Here is a 24,223-nt window from a genome sequence, read left to right on the forward strand (position 1 = left end):
GACCCATCAGGAAGCAAAGGTGTTCAGGGCGAGGACACCCAGCAGCTGAGCCAGTCCAGCTTTAGATTCTCTTCCCTCTTAACAGGTCGTGCCCTTGTCTGGCCTGGCCCTGAGTGCTGCTGGCATGAGCTCTACTGGCCACAGGGAGAATGCAGGCAGGCTGGGCCTTGGCTAGAGGCCTTGCTGAGGACCTGAGGGAACACTCTTCCCATAGACTTGGCATTTGATGATGGAGCGTGACTAGCCTAGGTGGTTGGGCAACTATAGGGAGGGAAACAAAACCACAGCATCAACGACCACAACAAAGGGTGGCAGAACAGGCCATCCCCAAAACACACCACTTTGGGGTTTGATTATGTTGACTCATAGGCATTTGAAAAGCAGCAGATGTAGAGAGAGACTTTCTCTAAATTCTTATCTGTCTAAACATGGATCCTCCAAAAGGAACTCATTTATCATAGACCCCCTCCCCTGAGGTATCATCCACCAGGGAAAATTGTCTTGTAACAGGAGACCGGAGTAGAAGTCAATACTACACCCAGAAGACAGATTTTGCCTCAAACTATTATACCTCCCATCTATTCTGATGGCCCATCTTTCCTAAAAATCAGTTTCTCTCCTCTCAGAGGCCTATATTCCTCCTTCCCTTTTCCTATTAAGATTGTATTTAATCTTGAATTCTAAACCACCTCAGGGACCTACTGGGTATCTCCGTATCTGGGTATCTCCCATGTATACATGAGGTATATATGTTAATAAACTTGGCTTTTCCCCTTGTTATTCTGTTGTTTCTTACAGGGGTCTCAGCTTAAGAACTGAGAAGAGTAGAGAGAACATTATGTTTTTCTCCTCTATAACAGCAAAACAAAACAAAATATCGATATACCTGCACAGCCCTTCAGCATACTTCCTGCCCCACTCCAGAAGGCCTCATGTTTGATTCATCCTACAGCAGGGGGCGCCTGTCTGGACTCTTTAGAGGGTCAGCACAGAGTAGCCAACGCTTGGATCCACTAGGATGAAGACTTCCTGCTATTCTACCTAGATACTCAAGGATACGCAGGAATCTGGTAGACAGAGATGGGATTTCTAGGAGAAGGAAAGACCCACTTGAGGGCCCAAAGCCAGGACCACATTCACCCAGTGGGAAAAGGGACATTAACTTACACATCTCTATCCAGTCCTGAGTAAGCTGGCCTTACCGTGTTTTCCGAGCTCTACGGACACTATTCGTAGCTTGTGCATGTCCCTGGGGGTAGAGTCCCATGTTTGTTCCTTAAGCATAGGGCTAGTTCTGGTTCAACTTATTTCCTGGCAGTCCACAAGAGGTGACCCAACCTAACCCTGACCCGAGGACTAAGAACTTCTCATACCTCCACAGCAAGTGCTCAGGACAATTGGATCCATTGTAGCAACCCCATTCCTACAGGTAGGCCTCATCAGAACGGTCCCTGCCTTACCGCCTCCTACTCTTTTCTGAAGAAAGAGTTAACTCAGAGAGTTGTTTGCTGAGGTTCCTGACACTAATCAGGCCAAGGCGAATCTGGAGGCGAATTCCTTGGCTGGGACTTGCCAGGGTCAGTCTGATTTGTTTCTAATAGTGTGAGTACAGCATGATGTATGCGTTCTCTTAAAAAACCAAATAAAATTCTGGCTACAAAAGTATTTCATGCTCTTTGCAGAAAAATTAGAAAATAAAGAGAAATGTAAAGGAAAAAAGAAATACTAACCCTAATTCCACTACCTAAAGGCAACCTCTTTACATTTTGGTGAATTCTTTACAAGTTTTTTATTTTTATGTATATGTGTACATATTTAGCACACTTGAGATCAAAATGACTCTAAGATTCATGCCTTACTTTTTCATTTGGCAATATATTATAGGCCCTTATCAAAATTTGCTGTAATCAGCATTAATCTTCCAACCTAACCATCTATCATTTAGTTAACCATGTCCCTGTAGTGGTGACAGTTTCATATCACATTTCAATTGGGAATGTGCCGAAAAACTGTGATTTCTATGTTCTTTACCTGATGTAGCCTCCTGTACAACTTCCCGCCCACTTAGTAGGGAAAATTAACCATGAGTCTAACTAAAGAATATTTTAAGAAATAACTTTTTTTTTAAGACAAATAAAGGGGTGAGGGGCAGAGGGAGAGAGAGAGAATCTTAAGCCGAAATCTGAGCCGAAATCAAGAGTTGGATGCTTAACCTACTGAGATACCCAGGCACCCGTAAGAACCAATTTAAATAGCCTGCCTTTAAGGCTTTTATCTTAAAACATGATCCTATTTTGCAGGGCAGAAACCTCAGTCTTCCTCTTTGCAAGCCTTCTGTAATAAATTTTAACTCCTGGTCTCCCCTCCTTCTCATGGATGCTGAATCCCCCAAGGCTCATCAGAAAACAGATGGTTTACGTGATGTGTCACTGAAGGATTTAATGGAGGGACTATTTACAAAGATTCCAGCAAGGCTCAGGTAACAGATAAGAAATGATGAAGCACTCAGGACTAGAGATGTAGGAGGGCATTATCACCCCTAATCCTGAAGGAGAAACAGCGAAAGCTTTACCCCGTGGGAGAGAGATAGTCCAACAGGAATTTTGGTGGAGGAGCGCAGCTATTGGCTCCCCATGTTCTGGCTGAAAGAGAGCCAGGGGAGTGGTCACTCTGACATCTCTCCACCTGCCCTCAGATCTCTTCCCAGTGCCTTCCATTAGCTGAACTGAACTGGAAGGTAGAGGAATAAATATTCCACAAGGTCAGTCTCCCAGCACACAGAGCAGGTAGGAAGCGATGGACAGTGGATTCGAAAGGATAGATGGAGGGGTACCGGGGTGGCTCAGTGGGTTAAAGCCTTTGCCTTTGGCTTGGGTCATGGGATTGAGCCCTGCATTGGGTTCTCTGTTCAGTAGGGAGCCTGCTTCCCCTCCTCTCTCTCTCTGCCTGCCTCTCTGCCTGCTTCTCTGCCTACGTGTGATCTCTGTCTGGCAAATAAATAAATAAAATATTTTTTTTAAAAAATTATTTATTTATTTATTTATTTGACAGAGATTACATGTAGGCAGAGAGACAGGCAGAGAGAGAGAGAGAGAGAGAGGAGGAAGCAGGCTCCCCACTAAGCAGAGAGCCCGACGCGGGACTCAATCCCAGGACCCTGAGATCATGACCTGAGCCAAAGGCAGAGGCTTAACCCACTGAGCCACCCAGGTGCCCCTAAATAAAATCTAAAAAAAATAAAAATAAAAATAAATAAAAAAAGAAAGAAAGGACAGATGGCGATAACCACCCCAGTGATTTGCGCAGAAGAGGGAAAAGATGAAAGAAACATGCACATTAGTAATTTTCAAAATGTATCTCTTATTGGGCTTATAAGTCTCATTTTCACTTTTATAAATAATGTTTCAAAAGGGGATATCTCTCGAAATGTTCTAATGAAATTAATATATCATGAGAGGAGGTGCAATGTCCTTCAGAGTCAGATTGTCTTAGTTAAATTCTCTTTGAATGGAGACAGATTGTCCAGGGCAGGGCTTCCCACCCCCACTCCCAGAGCTGTGATCTAGACCTTGTCAGAGGGGGTGTGACTGTGGTTCACTGGACAGTAGATACATCACAATGGTGCTGCACTGGCAGAATGTGCTTGGGATGTACTCACTGGTATCATTGCTCTACAAAAGGGAGTAGAGGAGAGTGCCAGGGAAATCTGGGGGCCTTTGGATGATGCTGGCCACCATGCACTGCAGGAGCTGATGCTGAAGACACCACCTGTCCTGCAGGAACTTGATGTTAGAGTAGTCACTTGCATTGCAGGAGCTGGATACTGGAGAAGCCGTCCATGCTGTGGGAGTCAGGGCTTGCTGAGCAGAGCACACCTGAATCAGGAAAGAAAATTCCTCTTACAATGTCTCTCCAGTGCCCTCTACTGACAAAGCTTTACACTTGTCAGCTTACCAAAAAAAAAAAAAAAAAAAAAAAAAAAAAAAGAGAGATCCTCTACTATATTTTTGTAGAGTAGAGTAGATGATGAAGGCTAAATTTGGAGCCAGGGGCAATGGATTAATAACTAGCACAATCCCAAGTCTGTATGCCCAGAGAAGGGACGATGATTGTTAGAGCCGGTGCCATGCTGGATCGGTCAGTTACTTGTGCTGAGAATGGAGCTACATTCATTAAAAAGAGAAGCAGCAAGGTGGAAAGGCAGGTGCAAGAAAGCAGACCGCTCACGGAGGAAGAGAAACTCACCATGGCTTGAAAAATAGTCCTCAAGAATTCCCATTTCCTTTTATTCAGACATGCACCAAGAAATCCTGATTTTTCTTACAATCTACCCCAGTATCAGCTAAGGGACAGATCTTGGGCAGTGGACACATGTATTTTGCTTTTTGGAAAGGGATGTCATCCACTGTGATCTAATAGATTGGCCTTTGATGGTTATATAAGCCTTGGATGGTATTTGTGAAAATCTATTACCAAGACTCTGCTCTTAGCTGGTGCACTAAGAAAAGTCAGGTTCTGATCCTGAGAAGCTGAGAACCAGGAGCTCTCCTAAAGGACCTGTAGCCTGCACCCCAGACAATTATTGCTGCCAGCACGTCCCCCAAGGAAGAACTCTGCCGAACACATAATTGGGCATGTATAAATAGTATTCTATAACTGTTTGACCAAAAACCATTCTGTAGTTGCTAAACTTACAGGTATTTTTCAGTCTTTCACTATTACATATAACACAAGGATGAATATCTTTGTAATTAGTATTTGTGATCAGTGTTCTTTTTGCTGTTCTTTTGTTTGTTTTTGTATTTCAAATGATTCCTTTAGGATTGATGATCAGAATTGGAAATAAATTGATGTCAAATCACAACTTCCTTTGGGGGTGTGTGTGGAGGGGAAGCATGAACGTTTTATTAGGTTTTGAAGACCTATTGCCCAATGATTTCAGAAATGTACCAATTACAGTTCCACTTGAGACAATTTCAGGACATCCTGATTCACACAGAGTATTGCATTCCAATGTGTGTGTATGTGCGAATGCACATGCCCATATACATATGAAATCTTGCTTTCTTTATGTTTCTTTAGTTAATACTAATGTTATATATTCATGCTCACAAGAGATGGTCAATCTTCTTGCCTTCTTCTGAGAGTCATCTGTTCAGATCCTTCACAATTGAGATGAATTTTATTTCAATCTCTGGGGAGTTTCATGTCCCAGATTCTTCATTCTGTCCTCTTTTAGATGGAAGGGAGCTCTTCTCCCACCTCTAACTCTTTTGGAAATTCCTTTCTGAATTCAAGTGTCTTTGCTGTAGGAGAGCTGGACTTGGGTGGCCATGAGCTTTGATGAGAATGGATGCAAATATATGGAAGTCTGAACCCTGCAAAGCAGGTCGAGTTTCATCCCTGAGTGGAGAGTCCTCAGAGCGAAGGAATTGGTCTGTATATAGCTTTCTCTTCACTCTCCATTTTTAAATCCACAGAGGGACCCTGGGTGTTTTTCTTCTCCTTAGTTGACTCAAATTGAGTCTTTAAATAAAACATACTTCTTGTAGGAGCCTAAGACACATATTTAGAGGAAATGTGTCATTGAAAGTGCTATTTTGAAGTCATGTGGTAAATTACCAGAGCAGGAATCTCCTCACCCCCTCTGAGCTCTGTGCCTTCTTTGGCTCTGGGGGTTAGAGAAAAACTTTCTTTTCTTCCCTCTCCCATTCCCTTTGCCTTCTAAAACTGACACAGAGAACATGGCTTGCCCTGAGAAACTTGCAGGTGGTGAGCAGATGGCAGGTATGAGGCAGTTGTGTGTTTTGAAGTAAGTGTGGGATGTGTGTGTGGGAATGCAAGAGGTGACAGTAACTCATTCCTGTGAGGGGTGGGGCTCAGCAATGGTAATCAAGGGAGCTTTGGGGAAGACGGGCTATTGGTGGTCACCTTAAATGATAGACAAGGTTTGGAAATATAGCAAAGGAGTCAGCTAAGTTTCTGTTAGTCTTCACTCCTGTCTCACTGGTACCACCAGGAATCCTGGTTCTCCATGCTGCTGCCAGAGACAGTCATTCATCCATGCATACATACATATATACATAAATCTGACAGTTTGTTCAGTCATTTATTCCTTTTCCAATGGTCTTTCCATCTTCACATCTATTTTACATTATCTGTGAAGGCTTACTCTCTGCAGCACAAATATTAATAACACAAGATTCTAGCTTTCAGGGCAAAGATAGTCTAGTGGTTAGCTGGACAAGGGGAGCCTGGGTGGCTCAGTGGGTTGGGCCTCTGTCTTTGGCTTAGGTCATGATCTCAGGGTCCTGGGATCGAGCCCCATGTTGGGCTCTCTGCTCGGCGGGGAGCCTGCTTCCCTCTCTCTCTCTCTGCCTACTTGTGATCTCTCTCTCTGTGTTAAATAAATAAATAAATAAAATCTTAAAAAAAAAAACAACACATAGATAACAATACAATACAATATGTGTTTAAAGTATGCCTGGATAAATGTCTCTTTTACCCAAAAGGCCTTACCTGATCACCCAGTCCGAAATAGGTTCTAGTCATCATTCTTTTTCACAATATTCTTCTTTTTTCCTTTAGAGCATTTATCACAATGTGTTATTATATACTTAAAAGTATATTTATTTGCTTCATATCTATCTTCCCCCATTGACTGGAAGCTCATGGGGGTAAGTAAGTTCTATGCCTACTTTTCTTATTCCTGAATACTCAACACCTGCCCTATGTGCAGCATACGGCAGGCCTTTAGGAAATGTTCACCAGGTTAATTAATAAATAAGCGCTGATCTTACCCAGGAATGATCATTTCTGGCACTCAACCAGTGGTTCTCAAAGTGTGATCTTGGGACCAGCAGCATCACTTAACTAGAAATGAAAATTCCTAAACCCACCTGTTGGTTCACAAACTGGCCTTGTACATAGAAGGCAGAGAAAGAGACCAAAGAAAGAGGCAGGCCACTCCCGATTGGTAGGTGGCAGGTTTAATAAGCAAGGGAACTTACCTAAAAGACTTGGCTTTTGTGGCCACAAGAGAAGTGTTATCTCTGCACCCACCCACCTAATCTTAAACGTTTATATAGAAGCCTTAACTGGGTTCAGCCCTGTCTTCAGTCCAGGTGGTCTCAACAACACCTTCTTCTCTCAAAGCTACATCCTTGGAATGGCTCCCATTGGGGGATCAGTAGGCAGAATGTACATTCCAAGGACAGGCGAGGGAATGAGGAGCCTCCCATTGCCCAGGTCCTGCTTGAGGGTCGACAAGCAGTCCTGTCCTCTCAGTTACTTCCTCCCACACCACCCACCAGAATTAGAATCAGAAACTTAGAAATCAAAAATTCACATTTTAAAAGCCTCATGGGTGATCCTGATGCATGCTAAAGTTTAGGAACACTGTACTAAATTAATAAATGGCAATTCTAGTCTACCTTCGACATCTATAGATTTCAGTGCAGAGACAAGAGTAATTGTGTCTGGGGTGCCTGGGTGGCTCAGTCGTTAATGGTCTGCCTTCAGCTCAGGTCATGATCTCAGGGTCCTGGGATGGAGCCCCACATCAGGCTCCCTGTTTGGTGGGAAGCCTGCTTCTCCCTCTCCCACTCCCCCTGCTTATTTCCCTCACTGTGTCTCTCTCTGTCAAATAAATAGGTAGAATCTTTAAAAAAAAAAAAAAGTAATTGTGTCTGGACTGGGGAATAAATACTTCGTGGAGAAAGTGATATTTTCAGGGAAGCCTTGAGCTAGATGAGTCAGAGAAAGGCAATTAAGGGCAGAGAACTCTCAGGCAGAGAACTGTATAACCAATGTATGAATTAGCCTGGCTTTTGAAGTAGTCTGCATGGCAGGGAATGGCACGAGAGGAGGATGGAGATGTAAGCCAGGGTCTTGAAAGCCAGGTTTCAAGTGAGGAGGTAACATGTACTCCATTTCCCCTCCCTCCAGCAGTCCAGACAGGCCTGAGTCAGATTTCCCTGGACTCACCCCTTCCTGCTCTTCTCCTCCCTCCTTCCCCTCCTCCCTCTTCTCTCATCTCCTCCCTTCCCCTGGGGGTGAGACAGCTTGGCTCCCAGGCCAGCCCCACCCCACTGTCCCCGTGCCAACCCACTGATGTCAGTTTGGTGGGGTGAGTCTGGCTGGAGCTTTGGAGCCAGGCCTAGCCACTTGCCTCACAGCTCCCGGCTTTGTGGGAAAGCCCAGGATGTGGATATGCACTAGCTGCTCATTGAGGGCTTCCAGTGCTCAAGAGAAAAGAATCTCTTCCTCTGGAGACATCATACTCTGGGGGAGGAACAGTGGTGTCAGACCAAGGGTTTCTCAGGACCCAGGCTTACGTCATTCCAGCTCCAGGGGACTGGCTCCAGGCCCTCTCCTTGCCCTCACAGCAGGCCTCGTCTCTAGGGTCCTCAATCCAACTATGCTTCGAGGTGATGAAGCTGGTAATAGCCTTAATGCCAACAGGTGCTATGTACCCAGCACCTAGCGTGTTGGCGCTGAGTTACCTACACCTTGTAGCTCTCTACTTTATGCAGCCCGATAATATTTTTCAATGCTGTTTTTATTTTATTTTATTATTTTAAGATTTTATTTATTTGTTTGAGAGAGAGAGAGAGCAAGAGAGAGCGCAAGCGAGAGCATACATGCAGAAGGAGGGGCAGAGGGAGAGGGAGAAGCAGGCTCCTGGCTGAGCAGGGAGCCTGATGCAGGACTAGATCCCAAGACCTCAGGACCTCAGGACCACAACCTGAACTGAAGGCAGACGCTTAACTGACTGAGCACCTTAGCGCCCCTTCAATGCCATTTTTAGCATTCTTAGATAACAGAACCAACCTGCATCACGGTTTCATAATATGAAACAACAACAACAACAAAAAAGCCACAATTAACTTAAAGGAGGAAATAAAAGGTATTTTTAAAATATAAGAATATATAGTCTGTGCTTACTTGGGCAGCACATATACTAAAATTGGAATGATACAGAGAAGATTAGCACAGCCCCTGTGCAAGGACAACATGCAGATCTGTGAGGCGTTCACTACAGAAATACTTGGATAGACCACAACTGGCAGGTTTAACGAAACAGTCTTTCTCTGTGAACTGCCAACAACTACGAACACATACCGATACAGGTGTGTTCCACTGCTGGTTCCAATACTACCAGCACTGTTGCCATTCAATTATGATTTCAGCAATGGTGAACTCTCCTGCTAAAGTTCCAAATAAAACAGAGTTCAACCTTCCCTTAATTGACATGGTACCCTGCTATCTTTCGTTTGCCCCTCCAGATCCATTTCCCCCCTGCTCTTCTCTTCCCTGCTCTTGGCCTTGGGAGCCTGACACGTCAACCACACTCATGTCCTCTGATTTCCTGCTGGGTTTGGCCAATGAAAGCCCTGACAGGAGACGGGGTGAGGGACGGAAGGGAGATTGGGGTTTTTATTTCTGCCTCCCTTCCTGCCTATATTCCTCATTCTAAGGTCACGGCTGTTCTCAAGGTAGCTATAGTGGGTTGAATGAGAGCCCCCCAAAGCTAGGGCTGTGGAGCGACCTGATGTGGTGGAGGCTGGCACAAGCAGTGAAAGAATTCACCCCAGGTCCAACAAAGGAGATAGAAGCTTACTGAATACACTGCCAGGGAGCAGCGGGCAGGACAGCAGAGGAGAGGCCGTCTGCCAGAAGGCAATGGCGGGGAGCTATTGTTGAGGGGGGAAGGTGAGGAGGTAACGGAATATGTGGAATTTTCCTTTTTTGGTATCTGTGCCCAGGTGTAAGCAGCCCATTGGTCAGCTAGGGCTTGTGGATATTTTTAGGTGGGTCACCTGATGGGCCTGTTTGCATTCACGCCAGTGGTCACTGTGCACCTTTTTACCTTACTCAGGCTTCCGTTGCTCGAGTATTGCCTCAAAGTGGCCTCTACAATGGTCACATTCTAACTTCTGGAACCTGTGGATGTAGCCTTATTTGGAGAGAGGATCTTTGTAGATACAGTTAAGGCTCTCGAGATGTGATGGTCCTAGATGATCTGGGTGGACCCTAAATTCAATAAGTGAAGAATAAGTGTCTTTTTTTAAATTTTTATTTTATTTTTTTAAGAATTAGTGTCTTCATAAGAGACAGAAGAGAAGACACAGAGAAGAGGAGATGGCCATGTGAAGACAGAAGAAGAGGGGCGCCTGGGTGGCTCAGTTGGTGAAGCTTCTGCCTTTGGCTCAGGTCATAATCCTGGGGTCCTGGGATGGAGTCCCGCTTAGGGCAGGGTGTTGGGGGGAGTGGTCCCTGGTCCCTGCTCAGCGGGTAGCCTGCTTCTCCTTCTCCCTCTGCCACTCCCCCTGCTTGTGCTCTTTCTCTTTCTAATAAATAAAATATTAAAAAAAAATTCAGGAGCACCTGGGTGGCTCAGTCGTTAAGTGGTTGCCTTCGGCTCAGGTCATAGCGAGGAATGTGCTTCTCCCTCTCCCACTCCCCTGCTTGTGTTCCCTCTCTCACTGTGTCTCTCTCTGTCAAATAAATAAATAAAATATTTTTTAAAAATACAGAAGCAGAGACTGGAGTGATACAGCCACCCAAGGAAGGCTGGGAGCTGCCCGAAGCTGGCAGAGGCCGGGAAGGATTTTCCCCTAGAGTCTATGGAGACCCTGTGACCCTGCTGCTGCCTTGATTTCAGACTTTTGGCCTTGAGAATTGTGAGAATAGATTTCTGTTGTTTTAAGCCACTGAAGTTGTGGTAATTCCTTGTGGCAGCCAGGGGGTCTAATACTCGCAGCAATACTTCTCCCCTCTCAGGTTCTGGTAATCCCACCTCCGTTCCGCTCACACCTTGGATATAGTGGTGGTGACAGCTGTGCTGCGGCTGGACCTGGGTCTCTGCCCTGTCCTGTCTGGCTTCCTCACACCTGTCCACACCTTTGTAATTAGTCATTTTGCAAATCAGCCCCTCCCTGAATTACCCTAACTTGAGTGCGCTGATTTCCTGTCAGGCCCCTGACCGTTAGGCAGGGCAAATCCATTCCTGGAACATTCAATAGATACTAAAGCCATGCAAAAATATGTTGTGATTCTTTGTGAAACAAAGTTTAGTGTCTAGGCTCACAAACCGCAACGTCAGATAGATGAATGTCCCATGGATCGTATGAAAGCCGTAGGGCAGGAGCGAAAGCTTGTCACCGTGTAGGAGTGTCCCAAGCATCACAGGTCCCTAGCATCTCTAGTTAGAAGGGCTCCACAACCAAACATTACCGTACAATTTTTGGGACATCATTCTGTTGAGAAGCACTGATTATGTAATATTTTTAAAACCTACAATGGCATTTTTGACTGGGTACCATCTCTATTTTACACCTGTGCAAACAGGCTCAAAGAGACAAAGACACCTGCTTGGGTCCACCTGAGGCGGGGTGGAATCTGGGGTTCAGACTCAGATATGACTAGATTTAAGGCCTGTGTTCCTAATCACAAAGCTGTACTGCCCTTTTGTAGTTTGGGTCTTTGTCAGGGTCAAAGGGCACAGACAGTGCTGAAGGAGATCAAGTCTAACTCATCGTGGGGGCACCTGGGTGGTGCAATCAGTTGGGCATCTGGCCCTTGGTTTCAGCTCAGGCCCTAATCTCAGGATAATGAGATCAGTCCCTGAGTGAAGTCTTAAGACTCTCCCTCCTTCGGGGCGCCTGGGTGGCTCAGTGGGTTAAGCTGCTGCCTTCGGCTCAGGTCATGATCTCAGGGTCCTGGGATCGAGTCCCACATCGGGCTCTCTGCTCAGCAGGGAGCCTGCTTCCCCCTCCTCTCTGCCTGCCTCTCCATCTACTTGTGATTTCTCTCTGTCAAATAAATAAATAAAATCTTTAAAAAAAAAAAGACTCTCCCTCCTTCTATCTCTGTGCCCCCTCATACATGTGCTCTCTCTCTCTCAAATAAAAAAATAAAAAACTTCCTAAAAAGACTTTTAAAAAAGTCTAACTCATCATTGAGGGGCTCCATCAAAGATAAGCCAGTCTGGGAATGCTGTGCTACATATAATAATATATAACTTCAAAATCTCAGTAGCTTCAGACACAGTAAAGATTTCTTTCTTGCTCCAGGAAAGTCCTGTATAGATCTTGGTGATTCCTGAGCAGCTTTCCTCCATGCAGTGAAATCAGAGATTTGGTCTTCCTCCATTAGGAAGCTTTACCATCTCAGAGCCTTTTGTTTCCAGCCTCACAGATGGAGGAGAAAGGGTGTGAAAGATAATCTAGGACATTTTATGGGCAAATGTGGAATTTCTTCTACTTTCCTTCTATTGGCTGAACTCAGTCATATGGTCCATATTTAGGTGCCAGGGTGCCTGGGAAATGTAGTCTATGTCTAGTGAACACAGCACTGTCTCTGCAGAAGAGTTGTCAAGCTCTTCTAGTCCCTATATCAAAAGTATAAGGAAGAGAGGCTTAAGTCCAAGTGTTGTCTTTGCTATTGATCTGCTAAATCACAACCTTCATCATATCCTGTTCCTTTACAGAGCCTCAGCTTCCTCATTTGTCAGACGATTTTGGAAGCTCATCTCTCAGAGATACATGATGGCCCGATGTAAGAGGAGAAGTAGAGTACTGGTTGGAAGAAATCCTGGAGAAAGTTGCTCCCACCAGAGTTCTGACTTTGGTCAACAGCTCTCCCAAATCACTTTCCACATTCTGCAGCCAGGAAAGCTCGGCAGATTCTCCTGGCTGTTGAGAAGGTCCTCCCTGTGAAGCTCAAGTGCCTGTGGTATCTCTGAACGCTGGTATTGTTGGGGAGGAAGGGGTTTTCGGGGAATGAATAGTGTTGGAAGCTAGATACAAGAATCTACCAGAGAACGCTGGCAATGGCCCTGAAGACCCAGTAGAGACCCCAGAGATCTAGGCATAAATCGAAGGAGATGATGGAGTTGTGGCTGAGGGGGTGGGGCTGTGTGTGTTGTGTATGCTCACCCCAATGGACATCCACTGTTGGGTCTGCCCCAAACCTCTCTTCCAGAAATCAACTCCCCCATGCCCAAACTTCAAGGTTCCAGTGGGAACTGCTATGTTTCTACAAAATGATCTTGGTCCCTGGTCACTTAATTGGTCCAGGTCAGGCACCTGACCCATACTGGAACAATAATTTTTCTTTTTTAAGATTTTATTTATTGATTTTTGTGTGTGAGAGAGAGAGAGAGAGAGAGCACAAGCAGGGGGAGCAGCAGGCAGAGGGAAAAGCAGGCTCCCCACTGAGCCCCTAGGGAGCCCAGTGTGGGACTCGATCCCAGGACCCTGGGATCATAACCTGAGCTGAAGGCAGATGCTTAACCGACTGAGCCTCCCAGGCTTCCCAACGAAAATTTTTCTGCTTGGAATTTTGAAGAGATAGAGATGAGAGAGGAAGAGCTATTTTAACTTCTCTCCAGCTGATTGGTCCAATAACATATAACTTTTCTTGACAGCTATACTTTCCTCACTGTGTAGAACAAGCAGGAGAACTGGTCTGATGAGAGAGAACAAAAGATGAGGAGACTCGCAGGGGCATCTGAATTTCTGGTTCTGCTCCATTCCTGAGGACTCCTTGTCTCTGTGACGTGCCCCTGTATCATTATAATTAACCTTCTCCTTGATAGTGCAAGTGGATGTTTGTTATTCACAATCCAAAAGGGATAATATGAACTTTTTAAATGAGATACATTTATTCATTCAAGTGCATTCTTCTGGCGCAACTACTATGTTCAGGTACCATGCAAGGTGCTGGAAATCCAATGATGAATAGGATAGACATAGTACCTACCCTAAGGGACCTTATACTCGGAGAGGGGATAAAAGGCTAGGGCAGGTGAGACCTGGAACAAGTACTATACAGGTAAAATCCAGGTTTATGAGAACTTATAAGAAGATAATGAGAACATACAAGCTGAGAACTGACAGACTGAGCAGGAGTTGAGTGGAAGGAGTTCGTAATTAGGATGTAAAGGAAGGAGAACATCCCAGTCAGGAAGGAGAGCATGAATGATAACTCTCTCATGAGGTCAGCATCCTCTGGAAAGAAAGCAACATTTCAGTTAAGTGTCCTGATTTCTCACCTACCCCTACTTTGGGTCCCCAGCTAATACGCTGGTTAGAAGACTCTTTCCTTTGGCTTGGAAACGGCCCAGCAGGGACAACCCTCTCTTGTCCAGACTCTTCTATTCCTTGTTGAGATACTGCAAGGGGAGAAACACAAAACCCTCCCTTTCATTCATTCCCCTTTTGGTAGAGAATTGCTAGATTTCATCCTAATAGCCATTATCCTCACCTTCCTAACTCCTACGTTGGGGGCAGCAACGTGGCTGGCTAATAAAACCACATTTCCCAACCTTCCTTGTAGAGGGGGATGGCTAATGGGAAGTCAGTGGAAGTGACTGGGTAGGGTTTTTAGAAAGCTGTTTAAAAGGGTTCACTTAGCTAGCAAGCAGCCCTTTGTCCTTTCCCTGTTCTTGCTTCTTTGTCCCTGGGACTTAAACTTGAGGGATAGAGCTGCAGCAGTCATTTTCACCTGGGAGTTGAAGTCATGTGCTCAGGATGGCAGAGCAGAAGATAGGACTCCAGCTTCTTAGACTTATAGAGTCCCCATACCACCCTGGTCCACCTGAAGACGGTTTATCATGTGAGAGGAAACTAGGCCTCGATCTTATTTAAGCCACTGTTATTTTGGATCCCTCTTACTAATGGCTGAACTAAAGTCCTCACTGGTGTAACCCTAAAAGCCCTCTCATAAGTCAGTTTCTCTTCACTAAATAGACCCCAAGTCATTCATTCAATCATTTACTCATTCATACTCATTCAAACACTCTCTGATTGAAGATAACGATCCCATATTCTGAAATGAGATGAGATTACATGGGCATAAAAGGGTATTGTAAATACCAAAGCTTTAAGCACATATTAAGTTGTGTTACTATTATTTTATTAATATTATGATTTATTGTTATTCAAGAGTTCAATTAAAAAAGTTTTAGTATGGGGGCACCTGGGTGGCTCAGTGGGTTAAAGCCTCTGCCTTCGGCTCAGGTCATGATCCCAGGATCCTGGGATCGAGCCCCATGTTGGGCTCCCTGCTTGGCAGGAGACCTGGTTCTCTCTCTCCCACTCCCCTTCCTATGTTCCCTTTCTCGCTGTGTTTCTGTCAAATAAATAAATAAAATCTTAAAAAAAAGATGAAGTTTTAGTATATAATATGCAATTTGTTGGAGGGAAACTCCTGTTAAGTGGTGTGAATTACTGAAGTCCAGTGCTATGCTATTTTGGTAAAGAAAAGATGTGGGGTGCCTGGGTGGCTTAGTTGGTTAGGCATCTCACTTCGGTCAGGTCACGATCCTGGGGTCCTGGAACCGAGTCCCACACCAGGCTTCTTTCTTGGCGGGGAGCTTCCTTTTCCCCCCTCTGACTGATGCTCCCTGATTGTGGTCTCTCTCTCTCTCTCTAAAAATGAATAAATAAATAATAATAATAATTCTAGATCTTCAAATTAGGGGTGCCTGGGTGGCTCAGTGGGTTAAAGCCTCTGCCCTGAGCTCGGGTCATGATCCCAAGGTCCTGAGATTGTACCCTGAGTCAGGCTCTCTGCTCAGCAGGGAGCCTGCTTTCTCCTCTCTCTCTGCCTGCCTCTCTGCCTACTTGTGACCTCTGTCTGTCAAATAAATAAATAAATAAATCTTTAAAAAAAATTAACATTAAAAAAATGATCTCCCATGCTTCAGGTTATCTTTATCAGGTCTTTGATTATTTAAGAAAACTCTTTTAAAAGTTTTTAATAGTTCTCTAAAAAAAATAGCTAAGGGTTTTTAAAAACCATGTAGTATTCTGTATTTGCTGAAACCTTTAGTAGTCGTTTTGTCTAAATCTTTAATTATCACTCTATCACTTAATTATTCTATAGGATTTCTGGAACATCTCAAAAGATTTGTTCTTTCTCCTTTATAAAAAGAGGGACTAGGTTTTTCTGACATGTTAAATTACATGGGAAGGATTGTCAAATAAGTTATGTGCAACCCTCTTAGGTTATATTTGTATGGCTATATGTTCTTAATATGTGTTCGAGAAATTGTATTGAAATTCCTAGAATCTGATACATCCTGGTATAATGTCATCAGTCACAAGTTCAATTATCATCTTAAAATGTTGTATGCCACAGAGATCATCAAATTTCCTTACCAGTTGCGTTTAAAGGAACTATAATCAGATCTTTAATCATGACAATTTTTAAGTCTTTGGTCAGTCGGTCATTCTTTTATTCTGATATTTTTCTAAAAGCTTTGCAAGCAGCAATGATCCAAAAATGCTTTATCTTCAGAATGATTCAAGGAAGGGACTCTGACAAGTTCTCTAGATTTCAGGTTTCTCACAACTTTAAGGTTGACCATTGACCAGGGTAAGAATTTCCAGAACTCTAATGAAAAAACAAAATGAGGGCGCCTGGGTGGCTCAGTGGGTTAAGCCGCTGCCTTCAGCTCAGGTCATGATCTCAGGGTCCTGGGATCGAGTCCCGCATCAGGCTCTCTGCTCAGCAGGGAGCCTGCTTCCCTCTCTCTCTGCCTGCCTCTCCATCTACTTGTGATTTCTCTCTGTCAAATAAATAAATAAAATCTTTAAAAAAAAAAAAAGAAAAAAAGAAAAAACAAAATGATTCACAAAACTTCTAACTCAGAAGCAAGCAAAACAAGAATTAATTACATGGGGCTGAATAAATTGATGAAGATGATTATAATTTTTATGACTTTTGTTTGAAACATCACTGGTTCTTTAATGTTTTGTTTTCCAGATTTAAGGAGACTTTTCCTCTTTTTTCTTAAGTAATCTGTGACTGGCTGCAAGTTGGTAAAATACACCTTCATGAAAAGAATTGAGGCATTTATTTTTTCTCCCTTCATGAAAAGAATTGAGGCATTTATTTTTTCTCCCTATCTGATCCTGCTAGAATTCAGAAACTCTTGAATATTCTTATTTTCATGGCAATATACCTATCTGCCTAAGTTCAGTAAGAATCTTGTAATAGGACACAACTGGAAATATTGGTGGTTTTACCAAGGCTTTGACTGGAATGTCATATTTGAGAGTGATGAGCACAGATTAAGATATAACCAGACAGCTTTAAGGAAGTAAGGTTGCTACTAAGGGGTCAATATTTATTAGACTCCTTTTTGAGAAACCACCTGGTATCTTTCAGGGTTTCCTGTCTTACCAGGTGAGTCCTGGCAGACTCAGTCCCCTCAGGATATTTTTGGAACCTCAAACAGAGAATTCATCCAAGTGTAGAGATATTCATGTGAAGTCTGATGCTGAGTTCTAGTGTGGCTTTCTAGCCTTGAGATGCTTCTGAAAAAGTTCATTCTGAGATTCCTTATGAAAGTTCCAGCAAAGCAATTTTTGTAAAAGATTTTATTCACTTATTTTTGCAAGAGAGTGCACACAAGCAGTGGCTGAGGTGCAGAGGGAGAAGAAGACTCTCTGCTGAGCAGGGAGCCTGAGGCAGGACTCAATCCTAGGACGCTGGGATGATGACCTGGGCTGAAGGCAGACTCTTAACAATGGAGCCACCCAGGTGCCCCACAGATTGTAAAACTTCTCAAAGAATTTTCAAAGGTGGGGAATGAAGGGTAGCAGAAAGTGCCATGCCAAAATATGATAACAGGAGTTCAGGACATGCTACCCCAAAATATGCTGCTTTGGGGTGATGATTGTTTTGAGCTGTAGACACTTGAAAAATCGCAAATGACCCGAGAGTATTCTCTAAATTTCCCTTACCTGCCTAAAGACAGATTCCCCAAAAGGAACTCAACTGTCATAAATCCCCACCCCAGGAATTTCATAAACCAGGGAAGATTGATTCTTGTCATAGGAGAGGAAACTAGAAGTTAACACCACACTCAGGCAGACTTTGTCACAAAACATCCCATCTCCCATCTAGTCTTCTAAAGATCCATTCATCTTTCCTAAAAATCATGTCCTTTCCTCTAGGAGGCCTACATCCCCCCTTCCTTGTCCCAATTCAGATGGCATTTAATCCTGAATCCTCAGCCACCTCAGCAGCTTACTCATTTTCCCTTGGGTATCTCCCATGTATACATGAGGCATACATGTTAATAAAGTTCTGTTTGTTTTTCTTTTGTTAATCTGTCTTTTCTCTTTTTTTAAAAGTAGACTCTACATCCAACATGGGGCTCAAATTCATGACCCTGAGATCAAGAGTCACATGCTCTATGGACTGAGCCAGCCAAGTAAACCTAACCTGTCTTTTATCACAGTGGTCTCAGCCAAGAATGCAGAAAGGTAGACAGGAAGTTGTTTTTCCTTCCTGGAAGGTTAAAAAATTTTAATTTGCTCTCACCCTTACCTCATTCATTCCTACCTATCAATTAGTCAGTTCTCTATCCTGGGTGCCAGGGATTGAAAAATTGAGTAAGACACCAAAGGTGGGGGCAGAGGTAGATAGATATATTTAAAAATACTTAAAAAAAAAGAAGTATGGAAGGAAGGAAGGAAGGAAAGAAATTACCATACGGTATGATAAATGCTATTAAGAGAGACAGGTTTAGGGGCCTGTGAGAGCTCAGCAGAGTGGTACACCACTCAGATGACCAAGAAGATAGGATAAGAAGATGGTACCTAAACTGTCTTTTTAAGAATGAATAATTATTGGGGCACCTGGGTGGCACAGGCAGTTAAGGGTCTGTCTTGATTTAGGTTGTGATCTCGGGTCCGATCTTGGGGTCTGATGTTGGGGTCCTGGGATGAAGCCTGGAGATGGACTCCACTCAGTGGGAAGTCTGCTGCTTTCTCTCCCCCACCTCTAAAATAAACACATCTTTAAATTAAAAAATAATAATTTTTAATTAGTTAGATGAGAAGAAAAGAGGAAAGAGAAGGATGGATGAAAGAGAATGTAAGAGATTGCTTAATAAAGCCAATTAGATCTTCAAAACAAAACAAAGAATGACAATTGGGTAGCTTGGGTGATGGACAAATACGGTGCCAGTTGTGAAGACAGATAAGACCAGGAAAGGGACAGATATAAAAGAAAAGGGATTGATTAGGTCTTGGACATGCTGAGTCTCGGAGGCTTGTAGATGACCAACAGCACTTCCAAAGTGTGTTCTAGGAAACTGAATTCCAGGAGATATTACTATTCCAGGGAAAAGGGGAGGAGGAAGACTGTGGAAAGTTGTTTTAGCCCAGATTCCCTGGGAAACACCTGGTGGCAAGAATTATATGCTGCTGGGACGCCTGGGTGGCGCAGTTGGTTGGACGACTGCCTTCGGCTCAGGGCGTGATCCTGGAGTCCCGGGATCGAGTCCCACATCAGGCTCCCAGCTCCATGGGGAGTCTGCTTCGCTCTCTGACCTTCTCCTCGCTCATGCTCTCTCTCACACTCTCCCTCTCAAATAAATAAATAAAATCTTTAAAAAAAAAAAAGAATTATATGCTGCTGCCTTTTATGAAGGTGCAAAACCTAAGCCTCGAAGATGTAAAAGAAGTGAGGCCAGGAGGGGTGGGAAACAATGCAAGATGGAGGGAGGAGCAGCTGATGAACCACAGAACTACACTGTTGGCTACAGTTTAAGAAAAGCTAAAGGCTAGGGGTCCAGGCCTCAGGCAGTGGTAGCAGAAACTGAGAAAACACATTGTATCCAATACAGATGTCAAATAAGTTGAAGAGATATTGGGTATTATATGCCCCCTCTTGGAAATCTGTTATGCATTTTAGCACGTTAACAGTTCTAGAAGTAACTCAGCAAGAAAATAAATTTCATTTTATTTAACACAGTATTTACCAAACTTATATGACCACAGAAGCTTTCTTTCCTGCCCTGCTTATCTGTAGAATTCAGTTCTGGTCTGCTGTGGATACTGCAATCTGGAGCAAAGGAGATAGTATGGATTGGATGTAGGGATTTGAGAAGCATATAGGTAGTGTTTGAAGGCCAGAGGATAGAGGAGATCATCCAGGAAAAGTCTGTAGAATGATCCCAAGCCAGAGTCATGGGTTACACCAATATTAAGGGACAAACACAGGAAGAAGATCCCTTAAGAGAGAAGGAAGAAACAGTGACAGAATTTGGATAATCAGAAACCATCACCAGGTAAAGCAGAAAGGAATTTATGAACAGGTATAGGTGAGCAGAGGATACCCTAGGACTGAGTGACTCAAAAATCAATCCTAACCATCATACACTACCCAGGAGCTTGTTAGAAATGCAAAATCTGAGATCTCAGTCCGTATCTACCCTTTTACCTGTACCCTCGGGCCATTCACATGAACATTAAAGTTTGAGAAGCTCTGGCTTATAGCATTGCTGCAAGGAATAGAGGAGTAGTAGAAAACGGAGCTTCCAGAGATACCTGTAAACCCTCAGAATCACCATGATTCATCATGATTAAGAAAGAGGCCACAAAAATACTAGTGCTGCAGGAAGCTGCGGACCTAGGAAGCTGGTGATCATGAAGCCAGCCGGCCTCTATCCACACCAGCAAAACTGATGCCTCGCCTGCTGCTACTCCCCTCTTCATTCCAGGATCAAGTCTCATGTAATTTCATTTAATTGGCAGTTCATAAATCACACGTAGAATGCCAGCTGCAAGAAAGTCTAGGAAGTGTAGCTTCCCAGCCACAATGTCCTAGAAGGAAGTAGAAAGGGTGAACTAGTCAACAGGATCCATTCTTGGACGCATCCTGGAAAGTATGACAGGTGCTGATAGCTAATCCCCAACATCCATTCTACCCTTCACTCATGGTTATAGGATCTTCAGCTTGGCACATGTCCAGAATAAAGACATCTCCCAGCCTCTCTGCAGACAGATAGTATCATGCGACTAAGTTTGGGCCAATAAGGTAATGGAAATGTCACAAACCAGCTCCCAGGAATCTTTGAGAGACAGGAAGAGTATTCACTTTACACTCTTCTTTTTCCGTTACTCTCCCATGCTGCTTGGAGCACGAGATGACATCACCTTGGACTATGAGTTTGAGGGCTATATCCTGGGGTTGGCAGAGCCAAGCCTGAAAGAGCTTGAGTCCCTGAGGACTTCCTAGGTGAGAGATACCCTCCCTGCTCTGGCAACTTACATCTGTATCCTTGAAAGACTAATCAATCAGCCATCGTTTTTTTGGATCATCCCTGGAGGAACCTAATCCTAGTCAGCACAGATGTCAAAGGCACTGATTCTTAGCACTGGCAATTCATTGATTCCTTTGAGAATGTAATGAATATCCTGGGCCATCCCCCTAAAAAGGTGCACATCTGTACAACTCTTTGTATGACATTTTCAAGGACTGCATGCTGGCTTTTTTTTTTTTCCTGAAGACAGTCTAAGGACTCATGGAACCCTGGTTAAGAACCCCCAGAGTGGAGATTTTCAAGAAGAAAGGAGTATAATTAATCCAAAGGCAAATGGTTCAGAGTAAAAGTAAGAACTGAGATGTGGTCCCTGGTTCTTGGTTCCTGGTCCCTGGTCCAGTCTGTTGATGGCATTGGTACGAGCAGTTTCAGTGGGGTAGAGTAGTGTGGGGCAGAAACTAGACTAAAGAGTTCTGGGAGAATGATAATCAAGAAAGTGGAGGCAGGGACGCCTGGGTGGCGCAGTTGGTTAAACGACTGCCTCCGGCTCAGGGCGTGATCCTGGAGTCCAGGGATCGAGTCCCACATCAGGCTCCCAGCTCCATGGGGAGTCTGCTTCTCCCTCTGACCTTCTCCTCGCTCATGCTCTCTCTCACTGTCTCTCTCTCTCAAATAAATAAAATAAAATCTTAAAAAAAAAAAAATTAAAAAAAAAAAAAAAAGAAAGTGGAGGCAGCAAGTATTGTCAACCATTTGGAGTAGCCTAGCCCTGAAGATGGTGGTGGCTTGGACATGGAGGACATGGGCTTCATAGAGGGTTTCCCTCTGTTTTAGGACCAGACTACTCAGAGTGAGGGTGATTTGGGATACCCAATACCATTCCATGTTGCACCCCATCTGGTAGCCTATTTTTGGTTCACTGCCTTGGAAATTCTGGTCCCCTCTCAGAAAGGAGGGGAAAGTGGGGTCCTGGGAATAGAAAATGTTCCTGAGCAAATGAAGGCTAGAAGATGATTTGGGCTCAGCCAGAGTACATGCTATTAAGTCCTGCTGCTTCAGACACTCCGTACTAGGATGCCTATGGGCATCCTTCAGTGAGAAGGTTATCTCCTCTACCCACTCTCCACACCTCTGGTGTTGCTGCTGTAGCTGGATCCCAGCCCTGAAACCAGTGCATGCAATAGTCTTGGCATAGCCTTGGCATACCCATGGAGCTAACGTCAAAGCGAACACAGCTTGTCCTCTGGAGAGAAAAGGGAACCACATCACGTGTCCTGGTTTCTCTTCTTACCAGGAAGCTCTTTCTTGCTTCCCTGCAATCAGACTGGCATTCCTGATGTGCCTCCATGATTTTTCTCCCCCAGTACCTCATCAGCCCTGCTCTGGGATCCCAGGCTTATCCTGTTCCTACACCCTAAGCTGTTCCTCTGCATCATCCCCTGAACACACGAGTCACACATTCTTTCAAATGATTATCAAAAGATTATCAAAAAAGTAATCAAAAGATTACTGTGCAAGCACCCTCCCCAGCTTCCCCTGGTGGTGAAATTAGAAAATGTCTAATCCCTTGTGGGAAACTGGAGACAGAAATGGCTCAGATTTACATGAGAGCCCCAGGGAACAGCACTGGCAGAGGGGGCCTATCAAAGAGGCTCCGCTCCAAGTGGCCCGGCTTTTACAGAGACACAAAGTGCTCATTTATCTCCTATTTTGGGAGGAAATGAGGGTCCTCACTGGGCCCTGCATGTGCCAGTTAGCCAATTGCTGAACCAAATTGTTGGGTTTTAGTTGTCCCTCAAAGGCTCACAGGAGAAAGCGAGGGTCCCAGGTTAGAGCCCGTGTGGGATTTGCTCTCCCCTCTGTGGCTCCCACTTCCCGGGCCATGTCCCTGCTGCTCCCACCCCAGGATAACTCTGGAGAGAAGAGTAGGCTTACAAAGTGGAAACTGTCCAACAAAACTTGTAAACATCCCACCTGTACCCCTCCCACTTCTCCCCCCCTGGGGCCCCAGTGTTTGAAAACAAAGCTTAGCAGCAGCTGAAAACCTTGACTGGAGATAAGAGCTGAGCCAAACAGGTGGGGCTGGTTCCTTACTGCAGCCTCTTCCTCCTCCCCAGAGCAGCATTTCCTTTTTTTTTTTTTTTTTAAATAAAAGACTTTATTTATTTATTTATTTATAGAGTGAGCGAGCACAAGCGGGGGAAGCAGCAGAATGAGAGGGTGAAGCAGGCTCCCCGCTGAGCAGGGAGCCCCACGGGAGGCTTGATCTAGGACACTGGGATCATGACCTGAGCTGAAGGCAGACACTTAGCCAAATGAACAACCCAGGCGCCCCTGACCAGGATTTGCTGGGTGAGAAGGAAGAACTCAGACAAAGGAATTTGCTTTCCCAGAATTTTAGCAAGGTGCTGGGAAAGAAATACGGGCTCTGGCCTCTGAAAAGCCTGGGTCCCAGTCCAGTCCCTGCCATTTACCTGTTGTGTGACTTTCCCTTAACCTTTCTGAGCTTCCACTTATTTTCTCAACTGTAAAATAAGGATTATAATTCTTCTTATATAAGGTTGTAAGAATTAAATGAAATAATGTATGTATAATTCCTGGCTTTTTAAAAATTGTTACTAATCTGCTTAGATTGGTAAGTTATGGAGCCTCTCCATAACTTGTTTCCCATTTTCAGAAATCTTTCTCTCTCCGGGTTCAGCTTACCTCTCTTCTCTTCTCATTTCTCTCCCCAGCACCTAGAAAGATCTCCTAGGTCCCTATTATTCAAAGATCCAGGATAGACGCCTCACGTAAGAGCGTGTTAGAAATGTAGAATCTCAGGCCCACCCCAGACTCTCTGGTTCAGAATCTGCATTTGAATGTTACCTAAATTCTTCTCTGTGCAGATTACAGTTTGAAAAGCACTTGCACTGGGTCATCCCTTGCTGCCTTTTTTCTTTTTTTTTTTTTAAGATTTTATTTATTCATTTGAGAGAGAGAGAGGCTGGAGCACGAGTTAGGGGAGGGGCATAAGGATATCGATTACTGGCTTATCCCCTTATCCCAAAATGGGAAATTATTTTGATTAAACACAGAATCTAGACAGATTATTTAAAAGGTAAAGAAAAACCTTTCACAATCTCTTATCAAGAGTAGGCCAATAAAACCGGA

General features: G+C 44.2%; 1 protein-coding gene and 1 non-coding gene across 5 annotated transcripts in view; one reads left to right on the top strand and one right to left on the bottom strand.

The window, feature by feature from the left end:
- The window catches only part of SPINK4 (serine peptidase inhibitor Kazal type 4), a 76,513-nt gene that overhangs the window by 21,391 nt on the left and 30,899 nt on the right, over window positions 1-24,223 (bottom strand). The window contains exon 4 of one of the 4 annotated variants that reach the window (XR_006386396.1): window positions 3,659-3,875. The exons of the other annotated variants lie outside the window; for them this stretch is intronic. The gene's annotated coding sequence lies outside the window, so the exon portion shown is untranslated. The remainder of the gene's footprint in view (window positions 1-3,658; window positions 3,876-24,223) is intronic. 4 annotated transcript variants of the gene reach the window in all.
- Window positions 8,939-9,045, top strand: LOC122917871. Its single transcript, XR_006386498.1, has one exon. It is a non-coding gene; the product is annotated as a U6 spliceosomal RNA (small nuclear RNA).

The sequence above is a fragment of the Neovison vison genome, chromosome 9 (genome assembly GCF_020171115.1).
Source record: "Neovison vison isolate M4711 chromosome 9, ASM_NN_V1, whole genome shotgun sequence".
Lineage (NCBI taxonomy): Eukaryota > Metazoa > Chordata > Mammalia > Carnivora > Mustelidae > Neogale > Neogale vison.